We start from the raw sequence: 22290 nt of genomic DNA, 5'->3' as shown, positions 1-22290 counted from the left end.
CATTTTTAATTCAGGCTTCATTATGTCTTTGGTTTATGACAGTGAGCTACAAAGACATTTAAAGTATTTTTTTTTCTTTTTTTCATTTTAAATTCAGCATTGGGATGTTTATCTTTCTTTTAATGCTCGTATTTCCATTGCTACCTTTATTCTTTAGTAATATATAATTAGCATTATCAAAACCATCAGCTATTATTCACTATGACTTTTGACCTTTGTTTTTATCTACCTAACATTTTCCAAAATAAATTGCAATACAAATTCTCTGTATTTACATCAATACAGTAAAATGTAATTAGTTAAGCTCACTAATACATTCATCATAAAAATAACCTCTTTTGATATTTCAAATTTTTAATTAATTATTGCCTGTATTTGTTAAATAACTAGTATTGTAAGGTAAGAACTAATAATGAAACAAAAATTGTGATTCAAAAATAACACACAGAACTCAGGGCTTTTCTTATGTAACCAGCATTTTCAAGAGTTATCACTAAATCTGTAGTTAATATTTCCTGCTATCCAAAAAGAGAACAAAAATCTGGTATAAGTTTGATTGAAGTTCAGAAGAAGAGCTAGTTATGCCAAATAAAAAAATCAGACTGTAATTCCCAGGAAAGCTGGTAACTTTGCTGAATATATGAAGACAGTGCTCAGTCAAATCTTGTTCAAAGCTAAAATGCAGTATAATTAGCACTGCAAGCAGTTGCCAAATAATAGGAACATTGAGCATTCAACCATAACCATGGTGTTTTGTTTCTGAGAGTTTTTGTTTTTGTAGAAGTCAGCAGTTTCTGGTTTATGTTTAGATAACTGTGTCTTTGGAATGTTGTCTTCTGTAGCTGTAAAAAAGTAAGTACGTGATCTAATCTTCTTACCTATCCGTGAAATGTTACAAATACACATTCAGAGTTTGTTGTCATTTTTTCATCAGTCTGTCTGTCTCTGCACAGTGGTGCTATGGGAATCCCTGAAGGTGGCTTTAGGCACATGATAGCAGAATATTCTATTCAGCAGTTAAATACTCTTTGACTGTATTAATGGCAAGAAGTAGAGTAGCAGGGGCTGTAAATGTGATGACAAGATTAGCACATTGCCCACTTCAATCAGATACCTCTTGTTTTTGTATTTATCGCTCATCTTTCCCAGTTGACTGATGGCTGTCACTCAATATCTTTCTTTGGCTAGAAAGAGGAAGAGCTTTCTTTAAAGATGTCAGCAGTGCTGTTGAATTCCATAATAGGTCATTTGCACTGGAAGTCTACATAGAGTAACAAATGAGTAGCTTTTCTTGTAGATCTTTTGATAGCGTACGTGGGAAATGATGCGATAGTGTTGCTTATTACACCAGGAAGATGATAGCACAGTGTAGGTCAAAATCTAATCTGGTTTCCCAGAAAGATGTTGTCCAAAGACAGACTGTTGGTGCTTCAGACAGGAATTTTGTAGAATAATTATCCATATGTTAATAGCTGCCAATTTTCTGTTTGTTTATCAGAGACGCAAACAGAATTTTAACTTGCATTCAAATGCAGAGGAAAAGAAAATTATAACAAATCGTGTCTGGGCCTAAAGAATTTGTTTTAAAAGGCACAAAAGCAATTGAAATTTTTCACTACTTGCAGTATAACAGACAACCAGTAGTGGCACTGAACAATACATGCTCAAAATGCACTTGAAGTGTATTTTTGCCATTGTTTTTAGTTCTGTTTGTCTTCAGTGACCAAGAAAATTTGACATTGAATAGGGACTACCTCATCTTGATTTGTAGCTCTTTGGTCATGATCTTATGGCCTTCAGGTTAAGTACATAAGCAGACACAGTTGAGCTATGAGCTTTCAGAGTGAATCACTGGGTCAGATTGTTTAATTGTGAAGTTATTTTCAAGGAGATAATGACCTGTTCCTAGCTTTCATCAGTCTTCTGCCATAGAGTAATTTTAGTCCTATACAAGTCTTTTGCTCTTTCCCTCCAAATGAGTTTCCCAAACACTCCTGTGCCTCTTGAATATTTTTTACCTGTAACTAAAGTTTCAGAGTGTTGTTTTTCATATGAGAAAACTGAGGCATAGAAGGGCTGACAACATTACATCTTGGTGTGGGTTACTGCTTTGGCAGTATGTTCGGGATATATTTGAGATCTCCCCTCTCAATGCATTGCAACAGCTTTTGTCAGTGGTGCCTGGTTCATAACTGCTTCCTAGATTTCACAGTCTTTTTAAGTTGCCCTTCAGCTCTTAATAGCTTAATAACTGTAGTCCTCTGATTTCAGTGGGATGATGATCAGACCCTAATGATTCTATGGTAATGCTTAACCCCCGCAACAGTCCGGGTCTTGAGACCCATTGGTTCGTGGTCTGTCATTCTACTGAAGAAATTTGGCTCAGTTGTTGGTTTCATAGCTGTTCTAGAAAATCAGGCAGCATGTTGGTAGAGCTCAGCTGGGAGGTAGCTCTCTGCCATAAATTAAGTCATGGAAATAACATATAAGTAGTAAATATCATATATACATAACTTCTGTAACAGGAAACATCTGTTCTTGGGTTCTTCTTTTCTGTTATTCCGAGCCTGGAGGGGGGGGGGGAAGCCAACCAAAAACCCCAACCAAACCCACCATCATCACAAAGGTAAAGAGTGTGTAGCTGTGGTGTGATTTGGCACATATCACCTTTTGTGAGCACCCAGGAGCAGATCTCAACCTTGTCATGCTGAGTACCTTCAGTGAGCTTGTGTCCTCAGAGAATAAGGCACTTGGAGAGCTGCTCCGTGGTTTGTCAGCTGCACTCCTTGTGCATTTTGCTTTTTTCCTTACTCGATGGTTAAATGTATCTGGCAACTGACTCAGGGTCTGATGACTTGGGAAATTATTTGGGCTAAATGTATCAGTAGAAAATCACAGATTTTTGAATATGGGAGAGAAGAAGAGATCAAGCCTGTTGTCTGAGCCATGATCTATTAGTTTTCCTGCTTCTGGAAATGTTTCCTTTGCATGACAGGTCCTACTCATGCCTGTTCCTCAGAGTGGAAAAGCAGCTGAAAACCTTACCCTGTAAGAGCTTTTTAGACACATACCAGGGTTTTGGGCTCCCAGTTCCCATTGACTTTCAACTCAGTTATTACTTAGATGAAATTCAATAGGAATAAGCTATGCAATTGCTTTGTATCATTGAAAATGTCCTGTCCTGAGTCTTACAGTAGGCTATGGAATGAGTGAGCACTGGCTGTTAGTGGGATGTGACAAGCATTAAGAAATAAGAGATTGGATCACTGTATTTCGTGGGACTTTATACAAATCTAAGCAATTGGCATTTCATAGAAATGACTGGTTTCATATAAAGGAGAAAGGAAAAATTACTAGTAAAGACATGGTGATAGCAGTCTCTCAAAGAACAGATACCAAAGGCACAGCAGAAACTATACCATTGCAGGGGATGACAGGCTGTATACTGAGAGACTTCTTTTGTTAACAAAGACTCAAAAAGGAATTTTACAGGAATCGGATTATTAATGACAAGCCTAAAGGACTATTGAGAGCCTACAGAGATAGAATTCAAGTAATCGAGACAGAGAAATGAGATGTGACCAGTAAGATGCATGAAACTGCTCTGTAGGAGCATTTAAAGCAATAGGGAAACCAAGGCACAGGCTTGCTAGTCAGCAGAAGAAGGGGATATCATTGACAAATGAGGCTGAAAATGAAGAGGTACCTAATACCTGCAATATACAACGCTTTACTTCTTAAAAAAAATCAGCTCTGAAGGGATGGCTATCACAAATCATAAAAATTACAAGAAGACTTGGATGACTTAAAATTTTTTGTACATGTTGTGTGGACCCTTAGGTAGTACATCTGTCACAGGCTGAAACAGTAAATGACACAAGCAGTCAAAGTTCCCTGCAGACCTTTTTTTCTGTCATTGACTGACATTGCTACACAGACACGAGTTTCCAAGCTGGCTTCTCCCTCACTTCCGTTTCACCTCTTCCTAATTTCTAAAGTTTTTCATTTACCCTCTGTGTCTGTCTTAGTTGCATAGCGGATTGTAATTTCTTTCTGTATCTTTCTGTACTTATAATTATCTTTTCAGTTCAGTCCTATGGATTTTCCCTCACCCAAATTGTTTGATTCTTCAGTATGCTCAGTATAATGTTCCTTGTTGTCTTTTAGCTCCTATTCATTAGATATTTTCTTATGGTAGTTTCTGAATTGAGGACATAGCTAAAAAGTGGTGTTGGTTTGTGTTATGTTGGCAATGACTAGAGGAAAGATAAAGTAACCCTTGGCTTCTGCAAGATTCTGTGTATTTGCAAACAGACATGTTTGTGAGGACTAAGGAGGTGTTTCATTCCTGATCCATGTATCTGTTCTGACACAGGTACTTCAGCAAAACAGCACAGTTTATATTTTCATTTTGTCCCTTGTAATTTTTTTTAAATTGATAACAATCCATATATGCTAATAATTTCTCATTATTAAAATGCCTCTTTCAAGCAGTCATTTCTGTAACTTATTGGCTAAAAATGTTCAAGAAGTTATTTTTTAAAATTTAGAAACACTGCTAGAATTTTAAAAACTTCACAGATCCAAACAGTCCAAAACACTTTAAAATTTCCTTTTTCTTTCTTTGGAAGAATATTTGTCAGCTGCTTCTGCCAGGAGAGGTGTGAACTTCTTTGTGTTAGAGCCATAATTAGATTAATTTGGATCACACTTAGCATGTTCTCCTAGGCTAATTTGGGTGATCACCATGCTATAAAACCTTTATTAGGGTATTTTGTTAAAGATGCATCACTTCACTCTTGTTATTCATCTGACAAGATGAGTGGATTCAAATGTACCTTTCTTTCAAAGCTGTGTTTGTCACTGACCTCAAATGTTGAACCAAGAAGAGAACTAGTTTCTGAGCACTGCACCGTGTCTGCAATGCCAAGAGAACTGGAGAGTTCTGACTGGCATCCTTCTAAGAGAGGTGATTTGAAGACCTTATGCTCTTGTGCGTTACAACCACCAGAATGAAAAATGCTTGGGTGTTGTTAAAAGTTGACAAAGACTCAAAACTGACTATTGTCTCTCCAGCAAGGAATTGTCAAGATGAAATGAAGGAGGCAGCACTGCGGAGAAAGAAATCTTGGGATCTCAGATTGAAAGAGGAGGTTATGCCTACAGATAAAGAAACTTCCTTCTTTGATTCATGAGGAAAGCAGAAAAAGAGCAACTAGTGAGGTGGCAGTGATGATACCAGGTTTTTCAGGACAGTAGAGATGAGGACGCTTAGCAGGACTGGCTGGAGAATTTTATAAAGCACAATGAGTAGTCCTTAAATATGGCATGGAGTTTAGATAAGCGTTATAGTGATGCATCTGAGAAGAATAAAAACTTTGTATATAAAATGATGGGCTTTCATCTGTCTTATCACTAAGGAATGAGGTCTTGGCATTCTAAAGGGCAGGCCCATGAAAGAATCTGCTTCAGTAGTTATTGGTGTTCAATGAATGTTAGGAATAAATAGAAAGATAGAACATAAGTACCGAATACTTATGCCAGCGTATAAACCTTTGGTGCATCCACATCTTGCATATTGCCTGCCCATACCTTTTCAAAAGGTTCACAAAAGGGCAACAAGGATGATCACAGAAACAGAGAGATTTCCATTAAAAAGAAACTAAGCAAAGTAGACTAGTCTAGTCTAGAGCAACATGCAGAGAGTCCCTACATCTGGTTTGTGCACTGTCATTGTCAGGACAAGGAATTAAGGCAGATCACAGATATGACAGCTGGAAAAGAAAAAATAACTTTAGACATCACATAATTAAGCAACCATGGGGTACTGTCAGAGTTTAAATTGTATATGGGCTCAAGGGAAGCTTTAACAAGTTCCCAGAAGAAAAATCCATAGAGGTTAAAACTACTCATGAACTTTATCTGGCTCAGATAGTCTTTGAGACTCAGATTGGTGGAGGGTGGAAGAGTAGTTTGAGGAAGTGGAACTACATGCCTGTTCAGCTCTTCTCTAGGCACTCCTGGCTACTCTTTGAGTCAGTGCTTGACTAGATGGACATTTGGTCTCACCCAGTACAGCCATTTTATGTTCTTACTATACCGTTCATTCATGTTGTGAGTTTACACTCCTTCAGATTCAAATTAAGAACAGATCATAAACTATAGAAGTAGCCTGGGCAAATAGTTTCAATGCTGGAATTGATGTATTCTTTTTGCATGTATCTTCCTCTTCAGCTGGCTAAGAAAGGGTCTCTCTTCCGTAGTGCACCTAGTTGGCAAGCAGAGGGAAATACTGACAATCAGAGGCATGTTTTTAAAGCTCTTAAATTCAGATTAATATGATTTTTTTAAAGCATGGGGAAACCCATGAAAAATTTATCAGGATCTAATAGCTGAACAACCTCTCCAGGAGACTTTAATTTCTGCTTTTAATCTTTTCATCTCAATCTGCTGGGTCAGCTTTGCATGTCTTCTTGTGTGCACAATGGGGAACAATGTTTAGCTGATGACAGAAGTGCAGGATGGGGATTAAGTACCCCCCAAGCTCTCTGTATTTTAGTAATGGTATTGAAAGTTCCCCAGTCCCTGATTTTTCTTCCCTCCTACTCTTCCAATAAATTAATTCCTAAACCTCAAAATCAAGACATAACTTCACTGGGCAGCGAAAATACACCCTGCAAGTTTTCCTAAATACCCTTTTAGAAAAGAATTACATCTGATTATTGTAATTCATTATCTTAAGCCCATTAGCGTCACAATCCTGCAGCACACTGAGCATGTAGTTTGATGAGAAGCTGCATTTGGCAGCAGCCATAGGTGTCATCACCTCACCACTTACCCCCAGCCCCTCATTTCTGGCCCATGCTCCAGGTTTTGGCCCATTATCCTAGGTACAGGTTCAGAATTAAGTTAGTCTAAATATCTACTGCTGTTAAAAGCACTAATTACACTCTGAGCTTGATCTCTGTCTTCCCATCTCCCTGAGACAGCACGAGTGCCATGGGACTGTGTGGTCAGAGAAAACTATTACGTTTCTTACAAGAGTTAGTGTTAAGACCAAACAGCTCATTAGTATCACTGAGCACTCATGCCAGCACATGACAGCTGGAGGGATTGCCTGGTTTGTGGATGGGAAGATGGCCTTTTGTTAGGTGGTAACTCAGAGTTGGGAATCTTTAAGCCTACCACAAAGTTGCACCTCCTGTGGTGTATTGCTTCTAAGGCTACAAGGTAAGCCAGAGACTTTAGTCCATTTAGATAAAAGTACCTTAATAAACTATCCAAAAGAAGTTTAGTTGAGAAGTAATTTAGACACGGAATACAAAGTAATAATAGCCTGTTTTGGAAACACCTCAGAAGCATGATTACTGCCAGAAAATCTGTAAGATGCTCAAGTCTTAAAAGAAGCATTCAAAATACAGTGGCTGTTTTGCATGTCTGCTTACCGTGGAGGGACTCCCATCTCAGAATCTTAATTTAGGGAATGCATTTTAGGATTTGTTTCAAACTGAGTTATCTATAAATAGTTTGTAGAGTAAATAGACAAAACAAGTTACAACAACTCATCAAGAACAGAGATATTCACTCAGAAATTCCAAAGAAAGTCAGGAGAGAAGGAGGTTATTGTGGTTTAGAGCTTCCCTATTCAACTCATTTTGAGCCAAATCTGACACAAATTTTGACACAAATCTGACTAACCCAGTACCAGATTTTAAAAAGGGATTCAGTCAGATCCAGAAAACTGCAGTCCAATAGATCCAATATCTGTGCTGGGAAAATTAGCAGAAGCTATAAAAAATAATAGAATTAGTGTAATCCGAATAATTATGCCATATTGAGAAGAGTCAACAAAAACTTGAAAAGAGAAGTCCTGGCTTAAAAATATATTGCAATTCTCTGAAGGAATCTACAGTAGGAGAATGCAGGAGACCCAGCTGATAACACATGCTTGGCTGTTCAGAAGATGTTTAAGAAAACACCTTTAAGGAAATAAAATCTAGATCTTGACCAGTTCAAAACCTTGTTTTACAGCATCACAACAGAAACTGATGCACTAGCACAAGTGAGATTATGGACTTCCAGTATGAAAATGGGAATGAGGCAGAAATCCTAAAATTAGTGTCTTGCTGAGCTACAACATCAGAAAGTTAGAGGAACAAACAGGGGACTAATGCTTAAGAAACTGGGCATGCAGAAGTATTCACAAGGAACTTGGTTTGTCTGGTTGAGTCTTGTTAGAACCTTTAGGCAACTGGATCCTTTCTAATCAATGCAGAGAGCAAGTGTATCCATTTGGGACATGAGGAGTAGCTAAATTAGTATTCAATTCTGGGCTGGACTCCAAAGGACCCTCCCTGTCTCCATTAATCTGTGGGGTAGCACAAGGAGGCTGGCTAGCCAAGGAGATGAAACTGGGTGCCTAACAGTGGGTAACACAGATACCATGACAGGTCTGAGTGGCTGTACTGTTCCTATGGACAGGTATATGGAAAGCAGCTGCTGTTGTGTTGTGACTCCTGTAAATGGATTTGTGTGGAGGACAGAAAGCTCCAAATCCTGTCTAGAGGCTCTTCTCATGGCATATTTACATAGTTGTGACCAGAGATTGAAGATTTGGTTGTGGGAGAACAGCACTAAAACCATGTAGAGGTGTTCAAAATCAGCAATGTAATCAAACCACCAGGTACCTGTACCCCATGCCAGACAGTAGATAATTTGTCTCTTCTTTTAAAATATCATCTCTGGAACTCAACATATATTCCATTCTCCAGGGATTGTTCTTAGCAACATTATAAGCTACTGACATACACCAGACATGGAGCATTCAGTTTTCTATCTGAGCACAGTGGCAGAAAACAACCCATTATGAGACCCGTGGAGGCTACCTGGAGTTAAAGGTGAGGCAGCAGTGTCTCAAACTGTGTTTCATTTTGCAGCATTCACAAAGCCAGTGTGAGTTCAGCAACTTCTTTTATCCATAGTTTTAAGCTGTGTATTTTTCAAAGGAGATCCAATTTTTCCACATTTTTCTAACTGAAACAGTAAACCTTTAGTATGTATTGAGGGAACACTCTCCAAATGTCTAAATATACTCATGCAGATGAGCCAATTCATTTTGAAGTAAATTGCATTTATTTTTTTAAAATACTTGTCTGCTTTCTTTTTAAGTTTGTGCTCCTTCTGTTGTTTCAATTAATTTCCTCTCACCATTTTATTTTTGGTATTTTTTCTCTCCTTTTCCCTTTTGCTCCTCACAAACCATAAACCTTCCGATAGAGAAAATGAGGGCAAAGGAAGTTTGAGATCAGGGCAGACTTTTGAACCATGAAGTCTGAGTGTTTAATTTAGTGCAGACAATTTTGTCTGTCTAGTAGCTATGCCCTTTTTATGTACTGCTTATAGTTCTGATAATGTGTCTGAAGTAAGAGTATAAATACTATTTAAAATTACACTAGACAGACAAAAATATGTAAATCTTAACATTTCAAGGCATGCATTAGTTGCAGACACCACTGAGGCCAGTTATTCCTTTCTGCAGCAATACAAACAGAATGGAATCATCTTTCATTATCAGTATCAGTAAAGAAACTTCTCAGCTTATCATTAAGTCTTTGTTTCTTGGTCATTATTTGCAGGCTCCTCAGTGTGTTGTTTCTTTTTAGAATCCTCAGAAATGGTAGTGAAATATGTTGAATTTAAAGAAGTTAATGTGGTTTTAATATAGCTCTAGTGAAGTTATTAATATTGTAAAGCTTCTGTGGTTCATTTCATTTCTCATGCATAAGCTTTACAGGGCAAGCCCTTTTTGTTTTTTGAAATTTTCATTACTGACAACAAATTTTTGCAGTTAGTGCATGTTTGATGTTAGCTTTTGTAATGACGTAGGAAGCAGCCTCGAGACAAAACATTAGCTCCTACCTGATTTCCTGAAATAATAAGTAACTTGAAGAGATTTTGTTAGCAGACTTTTAGATCATTATTTTTTGCTGCACATCTTTACTGTAACTTACTCATTTTTTTTTTGTATCTGAAGGAGAGGGGCAAGCTCTAATGAAGAAAAGTCTCTCTTGGCCATGTATTAACATCTGTGATGGCTCATTTGGGTATCAAAGAATGTTGTTTATAAATCTCTGAATTATAATTAAAACAGGTACTGAAATAATTTGAAGTAGCTGAAAATTACTATGTAAAATTCACGCATGGTGTCTTTTTAATAAACAATAACAACAACAGTCATTCAGGTAAATGAAGCAATCTGCTCTGAGTGCTTGAATTTTCTTTTAAAAAGTTGAGTTAGTCTTAACTTATTGATTTTGAAGACGCTATAATAAGGAATTACTGGAGGAAATATTGCTTTTACTGTTTTCAGATAATGCTTAATGTTGTTGCAAATTATAAAATTTAATTAGCTATATAAATGCCAGAGGAACAAATAATGTGCTATTGTCTTGATATCTTTCCAGAAATTAGTCTTTTAAAACAAATTTGCCATATTAATCATCTAAAAATATTTTTGATCACTGAATTAATAGTTTGCAGCCTGTTTTCAGGTATTCATTGCCATAGGTGATTGCCTCTTAATTACTACATGGGTGCTTTCTATTCACTCTTATTAATTCATGTTTTCTGGCACAGTCCCAAAAGGCAGCCTTGCCCTATATCTTCTAATTACTTCTATAATTGAATTTGCCCACTTTTTCTAACCTATTTTTTAAACTGACTGTGTTTGTTCATGGTTTATTGTGTCTTTTTTGTGTCAGTTCTCTGCAAGCAGAATGTACATTGATTCTTTCCTCGTTTCTCATTAATTTTCAAGAGCTTTGCTGCATGTCTGTTTTTTCAGCCTGTCAGACCTATTGCTAGACCAAAAAAAGATTCTTATTATTAAAGGTTAGGTAAAATAGACTGAAGTTAATTAATTCATTAGTAACTCTGAGCCAATTACTGAAGCCTTCTCTTATTTATATACTTGTTAACAAGACAGAGATGAGAAAGGCCTATTATAGGCACATGTCCTTCAGAAGTTGGGCAAACCCTCTGGAGCATATGCATTTAGTTCCACCAAAGAAAAAGAATTGATTCCAAAATGAAGACTTGAAGATCTAGCTGGCAAATACTTCATGACCTGATGGACCTTCTTGCATCCAAATGTATTTTGGATTCTATATTTTGACCATAAGGAATAAATTTTAATAATCAGCATTACAAAGTGCACACATAATGTTTGGATATAAATATATTAACTTACCAACATCCCTAGAATTATTTCTTGGGATGTTTGGAAATAGTTGAACAAAGAGAAATTACCCATGCATATCTATGCAATTAAGACATGAGTTGCTGATTATGACTTCAAACAATTTTCTTGTGTTGATAAATGCAAGGAGATATGTAGCTGGAAAAAATGGATTTTTGGTAAATACTCTGCATGTTATGAACCTTACATGACAGCTGAAGTCATTCAGAAGCTAGTGTCTTATAAATAAAATAAGGAAAGTATCTAGCGGGTCACTGATCAAGGTCAGATGTTTATATTAATGACATCAAAGCTTATTTTATGCTTTGTATTCAACACCTGAACTTATATTTATTGACGCTAAATCGTTACAAAGCACTGTTTTCTCTCACTGAATTCATGAGAATGCAGCTCAGCTTGCAGTTTTGAATATAAGATTGGTGGTTTTAGAGTTTACTTTATTGGGGAAAAAAATTAACTTTTTTTTTTTTTTTCTGGTAATTTAACAGCTTAACCAGAGATCATTAGAATTAAAAAGGCTTTGTAAGAATTTTTTGTCAAGTGTCTTGCAAACCTCTGCTGATATCTAGATTTAGATGATAATTATGCTATGATTGAGGAATGTTATTTGAGCATTTTAAGAGAAGAGACAAAGCGCAGTTTTAGAAACATCCACTTAGGTCCTTTTAGAATATGCAACCAAATCCAAATAAATTTAAACAGGAAGAAAAAAGTCTTAGAACCACTGAGGACCAGAAAGTTTGAGCTAGTCAATTATGTTTTGAAGGAAAATTGATTCATAGATCCTAGATTTAAAATCAGACAAGAAGAGCAGTTACTGAGTTATCTGGAAGCCCTACCGTTGTGCTCTCTGCTAGAAATAACTTTAGATTAAAATCTTCAGCTACCACTGAAGGAATTATTCTGTTTCACAGTTATTTCAAACTCGAGAGACAATAGGAAAAAGAGGAATAATCTAATACAGCATCTGACACAGTGTGCTCCTCACTCTTCCCAAAATTAGCTAGGAAATAACTGGCTGGTTGGAACTGATGATATGTTGATCAGATTGTTATTATTTCTGGTGTGAAATAAATCAGAAATTAATTATGGAAGTGCTTTGGCTGCTCTGTACTTAAAAGAGCCTTGAGATTTGAACTTAAAACAGATACTCACTTCTACGTTGTGTGCAAAAGATACAATGTTGCCTCGCCAAATTTATGTTGTTTATTTGTGGAATGGAATGTTACTGGGTTTGAGAACTTTTCAAGTACATCTTTTGATTTATTTTTGTTATTGTCAGTTACCCTTAAGACTGTGTGTGAGTTAGAGGCTTCAGATACTTGGAACCTTTCAGTAGAAGCAGTACAAGTGGGTATTTGAAAATGTTATGAGAAGAGTGGTACATCTAGACAGTTTGAAATTGTAATGAAATTAAAGAGGTTCCTGTAACACTTCATTTTTCTACTAATGAACTGTTATCAGAATGAGTCCTATTTTAAGTCACAGTATTGAAATATTTTTTCTGCTGTGAAATGTATGTCATGAGGAGTTGCTCTGCTGCCCATGGTAGCATTTCTTGCAGTTTTGGCAGAACTGAGGTTTTCGGTAGCTTCCTATCGACAAACCCCCTGGTAAAGTCAGTAAGGTTTTAAGCAAATGAAAGATGCATTTCTGTGTTATCAGCTGTGTTGTCAGAACCAGGGTAACTTAGACATGTTGAAATTCAAGCTGTTCATTGAAGTATGCTATGGGCTTTTTAATAGTGTGTATTGACAGTGACAATACCATCAAACCAAAACAACTGAGAGTTTGTGGTGGTTACCCCATGGAGAACAGCTGTGGCAGGACGGTTTAGTTTTTTTTACAAGACAGTGCCACATAACTCTAAAATTATAAGAGCAGCAGTAAAAAAATGAAGGGCTTGCTGTTTGAAAAGTTCTGAGTTTATCCTAGTTTGTAGCTCTTGCATATTTTATAAATGTATTTCCATTCTTTATTTCTGTACAGGTTATGCTGCATTTGACCCTACCCCTGACATGTATGCTGAATTGAATAATTCACTGTTAGCTATTTTCTATCATAGTTATTCTTGCTCTTCTTTTCTCAGAGTACCCTCTAGCAGGTCTTGCAGATATTCCTCTGCCTGCTGTTCTTATCTCACTTCATGCGAATGCATTTCGGTTTCTGCACAAGTCACTGTAGCGCTTTTTACTTCATTCCATATCCTTTCAGTAACTTCATGTAGTCATCCAGGAACTTGTAAAGAGAGTATTGACTTCTAGTAACATGCTTGTTTTTTGTGGCATTTCCTTTAATTCATTATTGGTTCTAATTTGCAGAACATCCTCTGATCACAGCAAGTGAATAGGCTGAGTTGAAGCTGTAAATCATACTCACCATTTACATAGGAGGAAGCAGGGATGCTGAGGTTTTGTGACTTTCCATGTGACAAGGGAGGACTGTGGCAGAGCCAGCAGCACAGCACCTATTGCCTGGTTCACAGGCCTGGGCTTTTAATGTTGGACTGGCTTTTCAGTCCTTTCTACTACACACGGAGGATTAGATGGCCAATACAAAGACATTAAAGCATATGTACATTGTTATACTGAGTAGAATCTTATAATTGTCAGTGGATTTGAAAAAGTTGTAAAAGAGGAAACATTTTAAAATATTTTCTGTTACTTTTCATTAAATTAGAGCCTAAGTGACATTGTTTAGAATCTTGGATATTAGAACTTTTTCCTGTATATCAGAGACTGAAAATGAGTCATCTGATTGAGCGACACAGTGAACATCAGGAATGTTGATCAAGAACACTCCTGTTTCCTGACCATGTGCTCTTGGGTGACTTTCAGTCAAACAGTACTTAATTAGAATAAATAGACAATATCAAATAACACTGTGATGTATTACAGGGAAAAAGGACAAAATTGTGTTCAAAGATTTCCTTCATAAACAGAGACTTCACATGAAGCTCAAGTACAAGGCAGGGAATTCAGCATCCAGTGTTGGCCCTAGGCTGAAGCAGGGCAGTTGGGCACTTAGGGTTGTGTGCTGAAGTTGACCTTTCTTTCTGGATTGTGAAGGAAGAAAAGCAGTAGATCTCCAGTGATAGATGACCAGTGATAGGACAAGGGGTAATGGGTGTAAACTGGAGCATAGGAGGTTCAAGGTGAATATCCAAAAAAATTTTTTTACTGTAAGAGTGACAGAGCACTGGAACAGGCTGCCCAGGGAGGTTGTGGAGTCTCCTTCTCTGGAGACATTCAAAACCCACCTGGATGCGTTCCTATGTGATGTACTCTAGGTGACCCTGCTCTGGCAGGGGGGGTTGGACTAGATGATCTTTCGAGGTCCCTTCCAACCCCTAGGATTCTATGATTCTATGATTCTCCTCTCCTTCAGTGCTAGAAGCACAGCGTTAATGAAACTTATTTCCTAGTTTTGCCCCCCACAGCAGCAATCTCAAGCACTAAGTCTTGTAAAAAAGGGAGCAGTTTCTGCACTAAGATGTATTTGATAAGCTGTTTCTTACCTGTTATTTCATTATCTTGCTGAGTAAGCTGCAAATGTTTTAAGAAATGTATTTTCTCTTTAATTCTGAAGAGGAGGAGACATTAGTGAATGGTTTTCTTTTAATTCCAGACTTAATGCTAGTTCTTAGATTTCAAACAAGGCAAAAAACTTGACCTTTTAAAGCCTAAGACCGTTCCTGGGCTTTTGGGTCAGTTTGTAAGAGCAGATAAGATATTGATTAATAGTAAAGAAAATATATCATTGCAAATAGAAATTAATAGTATTTTTAACACAAAGTTTTAGTGAAAAACATCAGCCCAGTACAGATCATGTGCACTTTGGGGGGACAGGAACAGTCCCTGTGTTTGTAGCATCTGTTTCAGGACATCTAGAAAGTCAGTTGTGTTCCTTATGGGCATCCAAACTGCTAATCTGAAACAAATATGAGTAGTTATTATCTGCATATTGCCATTATATATTTTACATCTACAGTAAGTGCCACCACTCAGATGCCAGACCTGTGCTTACCGTTCTGCCAATTGGTCTCCTCACTGATAAACCTTGACAGTACATTGTTCTCTTGTCAAGGGGCATTATCCCAGCAATTCAGCAAAAATTTTTCTTCATTTGGACAGTGCATCTTTCAGACATTCCCTTCTTCTATTGATTTGTTTTCTCCTGTCCCTTTCTCCTTCTTTTGTTTTCTTATCATAGCTTCAGGTTATTAAGTGCAAAGTATTGATGGGAATGGATGGTTTTGGTCGATGGAGAGCTAATGCATCCTTAATCCCACCATTGTTATAGAGTTATGCTTTACTCTGGTTCCTGATGGAGGAAAAGGTGCAAAGCTCTTGATCCTAGTTTTATTTGTCACAAACCCATCCATCAATCAAGCACAAGCATGTCTGAATGCTGAATGACATGTGGGTCTCAGCTGAAAAAATTCGATAACACTGTATTGTTGGGTTGCTCACTCTTTTTTTTTTTTTTTTCCGATAAGAAATACATTTGACTGAAATAGATAAGCATGCAACTACTAAAGACTTGAAGAGAGAGAGTGACATACATGGTACCAAAGGTTGTCAATCTTTGGTATTAATGATACTTACGAGTAAATAAAATAGAAAAAAAAAAAGGCTTCAGGCATGCAACATACTTACATCCTGTAGGTTTTTTTATTAAGTTGGGGTTTCAAGTTTTTTATCTGGACATATATTATAGCCTGTTTCCTAGGTCCAAATGCTGATAGAATCTATTACTGAATCTGTATGTTCAAAAAATTATATTGGATAATATAGGAGATATTAACAGATTCTTATTTTAATATATATAAAGAAATCTTTCCAATAATTATTTCTGAATGAGCATGAATATATATAGGAAAGTATTATCCTTTTAGGATTTGAAAACATTTTAAATATATAGGTATAATACATATACACAGGTATTTTATGCTGCACAAATATGCATGCATGTCATTTCAAAAATGTCCTTTTAAATTGTAATTGTATTCTTACATATGTTTTTGGTATCTCTTTATACTAGTTATTGTGTGATGTACATTAATAGATTGTTGAAAGCTTATCCCCATATATACAATTTTCTATTTGTACTCACTTAAGATAATTGCACTTAGGAACTGTTAAAATGTTGCAATATTCCATCTGTAAACTGTAAGTTTGGGAAAAGTAAGCAACAGATCAGAACAATTTAGAAAATCCTTTTTATTTTCTTGCCAGAGAAGCAAACATTTTAGAATGGAGACTTGCATTAAATGACCTAAAAAAATCCATCAACAAAGGTAACAAAAAGACAACCCAAATCAGAGGCTCTAAGATAAACATGATGTAGCCCCAAGTACTAGTGCACTCTATGAGTAAGCCATTTTTATTCTGCTCTGTGACTAGGGGCTACAAAACTGCAAAAATCAATGTGGGAGTGCTTTAGGTTTGTTGGGTAAATTACATGTGCTTGGCTGCTCTATTGTATCTGGCCCATATTCTATACCAGATACTTTTAGATGGAACTGTCACATAATACATAGACTCAATATGGATTTTTATAGCTTCAACAGAGCTTGAACTGAACTCTATGGTAAGCAAGGAAAAACTTAAGAAGTGCAGCTTCTCAAAATGAGGAAGAACATGCAAATATAGAAACACTATTGAATGTTTGTGTCTGGGAATCTCCTGGCCAAGTTTTAATTTAGTATGGGCAAAATCAGCACTAAGTAATGAAAAAAACCTGGCACTAAATATTTGCTGTTTATCTTAAAGTTATTATTGTAATGATAATTTGATTATATTTATTCGGGGGGGGATGGGTCTTAAAATCTGTACCAAGAGCAAGCAACCATGGAGATTTTTTTTAAAGACATTCTGGCTATTGTCTGAATACCAGATGATGCCAGATGAAATCCAAAACACCTCTGCTAGTACCAAAAAGCACTTTGGGGCCTCTATGTATGAACAAATTATTTTAGATCCATTTCAGAACATGCAGTAAAGACCATGACTCTCAGGTGCAGGACACTAAAGTCTACATTCAGATATGTGTTTAGGTGGTCTCATTTCAAATTGCATGTACCTTTTTATTAAAAAAAACCAACCAAACAAACAAACAACAACAAAACATTAATTCAAATGGAACATGGAAAATGTTGGTTCCTTTGAAAATCTCCATGTTAGTTATCAAATGTGAGGTAATCGAGTGTAGTTTGCTAGATTTTAGGTCACAATCCCACAGATTCATTTTTTTTTCTCGGGGGAAAACAAAGATATTTGTACCTTTTACAAGGTAAAGTAAGACTGGAAATGTTGGTTTGCCTTCATCATGTTTGTGAACAGTGTATTGCTAATGATATGTGTACAAAGTGGTCACATTTTTGAATGCTGCTCTCCAGAGTAATTTGAGAGCAGATAGTAGTTTCTGTAGCCCGTAAAGAAACAGTTATAATTACTTTAAAAATGGATCCTTCTGGTTTCATATCCAGCCAGCAGTGCCACTGAAACTCTGCCTGCACTTCTGAAGTCACAACCCAGCCTGCACTGACCATGATGGCTCATAACCCAGTTACAGGAAAAATGGGTCCCATAAGGGGGGACTTCTGGTCACTTCTGCCATTAGGGATGCTAAAAATGTATTTAAAGGAAGAAGAGCAAACAGATCTTAAGTTTCAGGGCAATTCTTTCACAGAACCAGCTCTGTTCCTTGTTCCTCACCTCTACCCTGACCTACTGGCATGGGGCTAAAATTGCAAGATGTCTGAGACACTTGAGCAAACCTGGCTACCTAGGGCTCTGAAGGCATGGCAGACAGGCAATGTGGGGTCCCTGGGGAACAGGCACCCTTACAAACATCCAGCTGGAACCACCTGCAATTCCGAATTCTACTTTTAAACTTTATAAATCTCTTCATGGTTTTGTTGAATTTAAAAATTACAGGATGTTCTCAGCTGGTGTTAATTGACATAATTCCAATGATGTTTATGTTAGACCAGCAGTTTCCACTAATGAATATCCAGCATGGTATCTCTGCTAGCATTCAGATGTGGTAATCAGACCAGACAGCCTCTGTGGGTGAAGCAGAGCCTTGTCAAGGGCCCTCCACTTTAAAACTTTGCCTCTTGGTCTGTCAATGTCTGATTTTATTATTCTGAGGGCATTTTGATAACCCCTCTGTGTTTGGGTCTTCATGGTGTGAAGGCCTGACAAAAAATGAGGGTACTTTCTCTTTTATCTTTAGAGGAAGGATTTACTTATTACTGCTGATCATATGGGTCAGATTTTCAAAGGTGTTTCAACTTCACCTCTGTGTTTGTGCTGCATAAACACTTGCAATTGCTTTTGTATCCAGTGACTTCTACAGATGATCATTTACCGTTATTTTGCTATGTGAGTGATGGCTGTGCTTGTGTTCTTCTGTCTTGTTTCTGGAGATAAATATACAAATGAGTATCGTGCTTCTATAGGACACTTTGAAATGCTTAGTATTAAGAGGACTGGACAGTAGCACCATTTTCGTTGTCAAAATATATGACGAGGTTGTGTACATTGAGGAGAAAAAACAAAAGACTGTGAATTCAACTTTTTCTGTTTTTTTTTAATTTTGTACTCTGTCTCATGTGGCAGGAGGCCACAAAGGATCTATGATCATATGTGAAATTCCCAATAAATTAAATGTCTCTCTATATCCTATCTACTATGCTACCTAGTGGTACTGATCCCTCATTTTTATGAAACATAAATTAGTCATATGAAAAGTAACTTTAATTTTCATAAAACTAGTGTGGCTCTGTTCCTTAGACAATAAAAAAAAAGGCCTACAGAAGCAGTGATTACTCTCCTCCTATTGAAAGAAAAATACATGCAAATAAAATGTTATCAACAAAAAGTGCACTTTATGGTCCAGAGTTCAACCTGCTTCTGTAGCCCTAGCCTTTTAACACCATGAACTTCTGACTGCTGTCTGTTTGACTACTGGATGCCAGTGAAGGAAATGCTCTTTTGTACCCTGGTAGCAGCTGTGCTATATTTTCAGTTTACTCTTAGGCGCTACAATAGAGTCTGTGATAGTATGCTTAGATGCAAATCAACTGCTGAAGTGAATGACAGTAACATTGTTGACATCCAGTATACGTTAGAAGTCAGCACAAGTGTCATGTTGATCTATGTCTAGTGGATGTCCAGGACCACTCAAGAGGTTAAGGACATTGTTCATCAGCTGGGAATGCAACTTGAGAAATGTAAAGCAAATGGAATTGGAAAGGAAGGGCAAAATACTGTATGATTTGTCTGCTTAAGTGCCATATGGCATCTCTTTAAAATGTATAATACTAGGGAAAAAAAAGAGATTAGTGCAAAACGTAAGAGCTGCTTCATAGGGCCTTAAGAACCAGCAGTTCAAAATGCTAGAGCATCCAGACAGCTTCACCTGCATCTTAAGGAATAAATGATATCAAGCTACAGAAAATGAGGCATGCAGTACTTCTTGTTAGCTTGACACATGTCCCGGAGTGGAATGATCAGCATAGTGCTGTTGCATGATTGCTACACGTCTGTGTTGTACTGCGCAGCTACAGCTGTTGTACAGCTGAACTGCTCTGCTGAATTAGCAGGAGTGTTGTCCTCCTCTGTAGCCTACAGCTGAGGTTACAACTTGTAGTATCTTTCTAGGGGCTTGCTTCAAAGAGAGGTTACTGAGATCAGTCACTGTTTTCTTAAACTGCTTCAAACTATATTTTGGCTCTCATAGATGTGTGTTATTAATTTGCATCTTCATGCTAGTTTGGTGGGATTTTATTTGCAATGAAGGTAATTGCTGGTCTGAACACTTGCAGCTCCATCACACCCTGTGCCGTGGCTGCTCCCCAGGCAGGCACCAGTTGCTCTGCTCACTGAGTCTCACGTGTCCTTGGGGCACAGGACAGGGTCCTTTGCTCTGGGTCTCTCAAGAGTAGCAGAATTTCTTAATGATTAATCCTGTGTCTGACACCTCTCCTGTGAACTGGGACAGAATGGCTAGAACAGTTTCTAACTCTCAGTTTCTGAGACAGGTCTTCAATTTTCATTTCCTTTTTATATCCTAATTTGAGAATATGTCAGTACAGCAAGGAAACATGTTTGATATTTTGCAAATTTAGACACATTTTCTTTATTCTTAAGACAAAAGGCAAGCTACTGCCAGTCAGCATTTCAGCACCTTAGTGTTCCCAGATCTGGTTTAAGCAAAATAAATCATACGTATATAGACACACACAAATATGTTTTTATATATTGGTTTTCATCTGAGCCAGCTGAACTGATTTAGCTGAACTTCAAGACACATGAACGTAAAACAACAAAAAGTAGGTTCTGATATTAAAGTGTATTTCCAAATGAATAAATTTGAGAAAGGGAATCTAGGAGATGACCCCTGCTAAATTCCACGCCTCAGTTTAATTATGTTTTTAGAACAGGGAGAATGTTATTCACTTGTCTAGATTTTTCAGGCATCCCTGAAGCCTTATATTATGAATTTTTTTTGCATTACTAAAGGGGTTATTTCTTCATTTAGCAAATGCCAAATTCTAAAACTCTGTTTATGAAATACAAATATATATGTATTTTAGAAAGCCACAAATTATTCAAAAAGAAAAATAGCTGTGAAAAAAAATCTAAACAGTTGCTCCTAGCTGTTTGTGGACCTGATTCTGTCTCCTTTATTTTTGCCAATTTGCCAATGATTCCTCTGAAGGAAAAGAGCTCAAAAAGGGATCTTCGAATTGGTCCCTACAGCTGTGAAACTTCAGATTTGAGATAAAAACTCATGGAGTGCTGTACAGCATTAACTGAGAAGAGATGAAATTGTTCCATCAACCTGAAGCGCCCCTGAAAGCTATTCATTTTCCACTCTTTATTCTCATTTAAGTCCCAGTAATGTCAATGACAGCAACTTGCACTCTCAAAGCAAAAATCCACCCAAAGGCAACAATTCAGAATGAAAAGAAGGAGGGGTGGGGGAAAGCCCAGGAACAAAAATTTTCCATCTTGAACTACAAAACCCTTAACTTCACCACATATGTTTGATTCAAACAATATTTTGTTGGCTGTAAATTGTTTGCAATTGAAATGCTGTCTTTTTAGAGGAAATAATCCAGAAAAGCCTTCCACCCAACTCATGTTAATTTGATTGCATAGTCCATATTTGGAGCATATTAGCATATTCACTTGTGTGTACAAATATATAAACTGTCATCTCCCACGCAGTGAGAAGAAAACTGACAGAGGAGGTTCAGATGGGGGAGAAGGGAAAGAGCTGCCAATGAGGCCAAAGGCTTGCCAAAATCCTGTAAGTGAAGGAAGTGAAAGAAAATGAAAGAAAACACAGAGAATAGACAAGGAGAATGAGTGGCTAATTACTGTACATCCCACTCAGCTAAAAATGAAGCATACAGGCAGAAGACATCAGAAAGGCACATATTGCATAGGCACATCCTGACAGCAATGACAAAACAGTGTAATCACAAACAGAAAACTAGGAACCTTTTCCTTTTTGTTGGCAGTGTTGGTTGAATGTATTCTAGCAGAGATGCTGTTACTCTCCTGTCACTGCCAGTCCCTTTTCTTTCCTGTGAGGAAATAAACGGTGCTGGGAAAAGCAGGACTCGGGATCTGGCAGGTTTCTTGTGCCTTCAGGGTCCAATTTGTTTCCCATCAGGGCTAGTGCTTTCCCTCTCTCTTCCACAACCCAGGTGGCAGGTATGTCGTGTGCTCGCACTAGGATCGGTGTAGGTTGAGTCTTGATACGAGTCACCAGTTAGAAATTTGGGATGGCTGAAAGATCCCGAATTTCAGCATGATTTATGGTGTTATGAGCAGGTGGCACCTCTTGGTGCTGAAGTTCATAATGATTTTAAGATGTAGCCATTGGTTTTATTTAACCATTTGGTGCCGCTTTATAAAAGGCACAATACATGGTCAGAGACTTATGATTTCTCCAAGATGTAGATGATAATCACCATACATTCCTGCAATTCACCAGACTGATCTGTTGCT

Source organism: Apus apus, chromosome 8, assembly GCF_020740795.1.
Source record: "Apus apus isolate bApuApu2 chromosome 8, bApuApu2.pri.cur, whole genome shotgun sequence".
Lineage (NCBI taxonomy): Eukaryota > Metazoa > Chordata > Aves > Apodiformes > Apodidae > Apus > Apus apus.
This window is presented reverse-complemented; position numbering follows the sequence as displayed.